We start from the raw sequence: 6,644 nt of genomic DNA, 5'->3' as shown, positions 1-6,644 counted from the left end.
TGATCGTAATTCGTTTTGTGCTCTACACATAATAACAAATTTTTAGAGATGGTTATGATATAGTCCATGACTGCTTTTTATTCTATATGTCTGATCTAACAGGACCCCAAAAATGCAGCGATCTTTGTCAGTGATTTCAATTCACATCATCAGTAGCAGCTTGGTTCTCTTAGGTCGTGCAGCTCCTGACTTTTCAAATATTTCTTGCTTCTCTCAGCTTGCCTCCAGACTGCCTCAGCAAGTAGGCAACTGTCTTTATTTTTTATGATGAACCTGTTCTGACCTGATCAACACCTCATTTAAGGTTCCCACTTTTTTCCGATCATAGCTCAATACATCTTGGAAAAATAAAGAAAATTACTTCTTAACAATTCAAAGGCATTGTTGCTCACATCCAATCAATTGGAAATCTATTAAGAAAAACATTTTAATATCTGCTGGACCTCCATTTTCCATATATAGTTATAATTTGTTGCCTCCCTGAATAGTCAGATAACTTTGATAATCAAGCAGTGTTCCATTTAAAGTGGTTCTGATTGGTCGATCTAGACTTGCTCTGCTAAAACACGAGATCAGACACAATTATTATTCCCGGATTTCCTCATATTTTGGCTGCAAGCTGCCCAACAGTTCCCTATCAATCAGACTCTTTTTTTATCTCTAGACTCACATCACGCGCCCATACTGAGTTCCATCGAGCTACTCGAGGCAGTAACTGGACCCTTAGGTTTGTTGTAGAAAAATAGTATTGACAGTGTGGTCAGCGGCGTTGTACTTGTAAAGGTATAATGCATTTCGCTAAAAATCTTATATTACATCATATCCATTGGCGAAATGTAGTAATAAATCCATGACTTGTAAAATAATTAACACACCGCGGTCTGGCAATGCTGCGTCGCCACGCCCGCGCCTGCGCCGCGGAGGGGGGAGCGTCATACGAGGGCCGAGGCGCCGCGGAGGGGGCCATTGCGCAGCGAAGAGGTATGAATTAAGCTTATTTTGCAGGTTTCGAGCTATCCAAGTCGTCTGTACGAGGTCTTATTCCATGAGAACATTTCCTTGTGGCGTACAGCATTCAAGGAGCCTGGCAGGACATCAAAAGCGTAACGGCAGCATAAAAGACTCCTCATGGTTAATTCCCTCTCCCCCGTGGCACGAGTATGCAGAGTCAGCTTCACAGTCCATCACAGTGGCTTTGTGATCGCCCGAACCAAACGCTTCAATCTCCTGCACTCCATTATGGTTAGGTTTTCAATGCAACACTGGACTTAGAAATTTTCAAGGCACCTCCACATAATGAAGCCGTTTACGCAGTAAATTGGGACGACCAGTAACTTCACAAATGTGAAGCAAAAGAAGTATCCTATGCAGTACCCATGCTATTTTTTCGGTATATTAGAAGCAGTTGTTAGCTAGATTAACCTAAATATGCTCCCCGACCCTAAACCCTCTGCGAGCTATTTTGCGGCTGCGGCGGCCGCCGCCAGAGGAGGCGACGCGCTTTCGTAAACATTATTCCCTATTTTCAAGAGTAAAAAAAAATCCTTGAATTGGATTTTCAAAGCGTTTCCATGACTGTTGAAGGTTTGTAGAAAGGATATATGAAGAGATAGTGATGTTTCATAAAGTAGATTATGAGATACTGGCACGGTACTAAAACGAATCATTACCGCCTATTGTGTATAAAGTGTTATCAATAAGCACTCAGATACTTAGCACTCTAGTTTGTCCATTTCTTGCATTAATTACCATGTTGAAGCCCAAACAAAAATCTGATCATTATACACCTCTATTGACCCCTCCTACATTTTAATGAACAACAATTACAACAAAAATACAAAACAAAAAGCAGAAACAGTTAATTTTTGTCAGAAATGGTACTACTAAGAAAGGTTGAAGAGTACATTGATATCTATCAGAAAAATACTAGTGTCAACCACCTGAGTGAAGCTGATGAAAGACTGGATTAATACTAAATTTAGTGTATTGCACCTCCATGATGAAGTGTTTAGCATGCCTGGCTATGAATCTGCAGGCCTGGTTAGAATTTTTTATATTTTTATATATATATACTCTCTCTCTCTCTCTCTCTCTCTCTCTCTCTCTCTCTCTATATATATATATATATATATATATAATATATATATATATATATATATATATATATATATATATATATATATATCTATATGTTTTTTTTTTTAGTTTAACCATCTTGTGGTTTACGTTGATTATTTGTTTTACTTTTATGAGGACGTTTTCATGTAAGAAACTTTACTCATGTCAAATTTAACCATAGTTTAATGTTACATTACCCAAGATGAGTTCTAACTGGAAAATCGTAAGTAGAAAAACACTGATAGATTAATCAGGTCTGACAAGTTAAAAGAGAAGACAGTCATTCACTGGTGCCTGACTTGCTACAGGACCTGTATGGGACAAGCAGACGTGATGCTTGTTCTATACAAGTGGATCACATTTATTTTCCTTCTACTTTATATATATATATATATATATATATATATATATATATATATATATATATATATATATATATATATATATATACATATATATTGGGTAGGCGGTAGCGAACTGGTAGCGTACTGGGCCCACATTCACGCGTGATGGACGGCCAGGTTGAATCCCCATGCTACCACTTGGATTTTTCAGTCACCGCCGAGTGGCTTAAAACTACCCACATGCTGTCCTGAAGACCACCCATCAACCCGGACTCTAGAGGAAGCCGTCCAAGCGAATCAAGAACAAGTTCCAGGGGGCAGCATGAGCCAATGCAAGATGGCGCCACTATAAACACTCGCCTGCGCCAGAACGGGCTGGGCCGACTATCAGGCCCCACCTGGAAGAAGCCTTGGGCCGAGCATCAGGCTACACCAGGAAGATGCCTACCGGCGCAACAGGCAGCACGTAAAAAAAAAAAAAAAAAAATCTATATATATATATATATATATATATATATATATATATATATATATATATATATATATATATATATATATATATATATATATATATACAATTTCAAATACAGTATATTTTATTTTGATTTAAATCATGATTTCTTTTACTCTGTCTCACCCAGAAGCTGTTGTGAGATGGGATTGAACTCACAACTCAGTCAAGCATGACCCAAGCACCATATCTAACCCACTGAGCCACCTAGTCCCATTTCTTTTCAAGATCTTTCCCATAAGTTTGTTTTCCTTCCTATTCAAGTAATATATTTTTATTTTACTTGTCCTACATCATCCAACCATTTTCTCAAGAATTTATCTGTTCTCAAACATGTCTTTACTGGGTCAGGAGGACTGCATCCTCCACATGTATTAATATGAAATATTCTATATAGTTCACATTTTGATTGACTCGTCTATATAATTATGCAGGGAAAAATGTTACATACGCTTAACTTATTCTCTCTTGAAATACCCTGGTTAATCATTAACCTTCTAGCTTTATAAGTAAAGGATTGATTGTGTCAGTGTGACATCTCATTTCTCCAAGCCATTCACTTTTTTTTTTTTTTTCTTTTTTATCCTTTGTTTAGCTGTAGTTTGGTGATGATCCAATAATTGGACATTCAATATTCAGTCTCACCACATTTTTAACCACTAGTCTGATGGTGGTACTGTATCATCAGCTAACAGTATATTTTGATTGGCAGGGTGGTGGTGCTAATGCAGCAGATTGAAAAATGCCATTGCAGTTCTGTGATATACATGGGAGAAATCTTACTGTGAAAGAGCTTCTACATCAGGTCAGTTGGAATATGTTATTTTTTGTTAATCTTAGGATTTTTCTTTCTAGGCATGAGAGACTTTTTAAAGCTTTTGAAATGGGTATTCAATCCATCTGACTTTTCCTTTCCATCTTCATCAGTAAACTAGAACACATCACCCATTTAAATCCCATACGATGATTTAATGTATGATAAATCTAGTAAACAGGCAAGTTGGAATATAATGTGAAAGCCTAAAAGAATGATTAATAATGGAAAAAACTAAATGGCCTTCTCAGGCATTCATTATAATACTGCTCACTGAAATGTATTTCATCCCATGTCTGTTAAACACTTGTCAATCTGTGCTACTTTTGTTGTTATATTTTTTAAATTCATTCATTGATATGTATGCTGGTATTCCTGCTGGGTTCAACACCTCCCCTTTTAAAATTCAACATACGTACTTTAAACTACATAACTTGTCATTGTCTCTTTATTGCCCTCTGGGAACATCCCTTGAGGAAGTAGCCATGGCAGAAAACTCTCCAGGTCTCCCTCTTTGATACACACCTTTTTTGCAACACATACAGTACTCGTCAGAAGTATGCGGGCCCTGCTTTCCAACCCTGTTTATCAGTGAATACATTGAGGAATTTATATGAAAGAATGTATTTAATTTACATTTTAATACTTGGTAGGGTTGCCTTTCTATATCTTTACACTCTCAAGATGTCTAGGAAGTGACAGAGCAAGGTTCTTCAGTGTGTCGTGTGAGATATTGTCCCAGCCTCCAGGACTCAAGAATGGGCGCCTCAAGCTTGGGTACCGAACTGACGCCCTTCCCCTGTAATCCGTCTTGATAATGTGCCACAGGTTTTCAATAGTATTCAGATCCGGGCTATTGCCTGGTCAATCCTTTATAAAGGATACCATGCAGTCCTTGAGCCACTGGGTCACAGATTTTGCTGTGTGGGCAGGGGCACCATCTTGCTGGAAGACACTGGGCTTTGCAAGCTTGAAAGAATCAGGCAGATTTTCACATAGCAGCTCCAGGTAGACATGTTGGTTAACTTTGACGTTCTTTGGAAGAACAACAAGTTTCCCCATACCCCTGCCAGTAAAGCAACCCCACACCATGAGCGAATCTGGGTGTTTTACTGTGTACTGCACGTTGCGGGGGTCGAGGGAGTTGCTGCCTTTTTGCTGGTACACTCACCCTCCACGGTTGCATATAATGTCAAATGTAGCCTCATCTGACCATAGCACTGAAAGCCAGCCATCCTCACTCCAGGCAAGATATTTCATGCAAAAGGCGACCCTGCGATCTCTCTGTGCCGTTGAGAGAAGAGCTTTCTTCCTTGGTGAGTGGTTGGTGTAACATAACTCCTGCACCCGACGTGACATGGTATGCATGGAAGCCTCCCCAAACAATTCAGGGTTGCTCTCCTTCAGAGATCTTACTGTTATTCATGGATTTAACTCTAAGGTACGCTTTATTTTTTCTCTTGGAGAAGTCTTCCTAGGATGCCCTGTCCTAGGTTTCTGGGATGGTGTTTCCAGCCCTCCTCCCTCGTGAAATCGCACCATGTATTTCTTGACTGTGGACTTGGCCACATTCAACAATTCACTGATTTCTGTAGTTCCATGGCCTGCCTTCTTTAGCCCAATGATTTGAGCAATTACTTCTTAAGTTAACTCCTTTGTAGGTGCCATTGGAACAGTAAAGCCCCTAGGAAAATGAAGAAAACCAGTGTGAAAAAAGGCAAGGTCCCAAAGAGAGGAGATACCTATGATGCATTCCCTCCACATGGCGGCAATGATTCACTGGTGCCTGATTTGCTACAGGACCAGTACAGGATAAGTAGACTTGATACTTCTCCTCTACAACTGCTTCACATGTCCTTCCTTCTTTCTTATTTATATGTGTGTGTGTGTGTGTGTGTGTGTGTGTGTGTGCGTGCAGCGTCCGGGAGATCCAGGAAGGATGCAGGTTCGAATCCTGGCCGTCGCACTGCTGGGATTTTTCAGTCACCACCAAGTGGCGTAAGACTGCCCACATGCTGCCCTGAAGACCACCTATCAACCCGGACTCTAGATAACCTCTCCAAAGAGAGGCTCATAGATGAGCTCCAGGGAGCAGTATGAGCCAAAACAAAATGGCGCCACTATAAACATTCGCCTGCGCCACAATGGGCTTGGCCAACCATCAGGCCCCCACCAGTGATAAAAGCCTAAAGGGGTAATAGACAGCGACGTAAAATATATATATATATATATATATATATATATATATATATATATATATATATATATATATATATATATATATATATATATATATATATATATATATATATATATATATATATATATATATATATATATATATATATATATATATATATATATATATATATATATATATATATATATATATGTAATTTAAATCATTAGATATTTTACTTTTGATATGACACTTAAATAATTTTAAATACAGTATATTTAATTTTGATTTAAATCATGATTATTTTACTCTGATTTAAATCACTTAATGTAGATCAAAACAACCCTGGGTCGCATACTATTGATGAGGACTGTACACACCCTCTCCCTCCTCATTCCTGCTGATTATATGACTCGTGGTCATTCTACCACCCTCTGCCTTCCTCTATGACTCTAGCCCTCTTCACAAAATCACCATTCTTCATTCTCATATCAAACCATATCAATGAAGTTTATTTTACCCATTTTACTCAGTTTTATACACCTCTTGCACTCACATCCACACTACATCTCATACATCTTCATTACTTACACCATTTCATCTTACAAAACTACATGCTCTCTTTTCTAGCAGCTAATTTTTACATCTCACATTCTTAGCAGTTGAGATTCATGCCAT

This window comes from Eriocheir sinensis, chromosome 15, assembly GCF_024679095.1.
Source record: "Eriocheir sinensis breed Jianghai 21 chromosome 15, ASM2467909v1, whole genome shotgun sequence".
In the NCBI taxonomy this organism is placed as follows: domain Eukaryota; kingdom Metazoa; phylum Arthropoda; class Malacostraca; order Decapoda; family Varunidae; genus Eriocheir; species Eriocheir sinensis.
Note: the sequence above shows the minus strand (reverse complement) of the source record.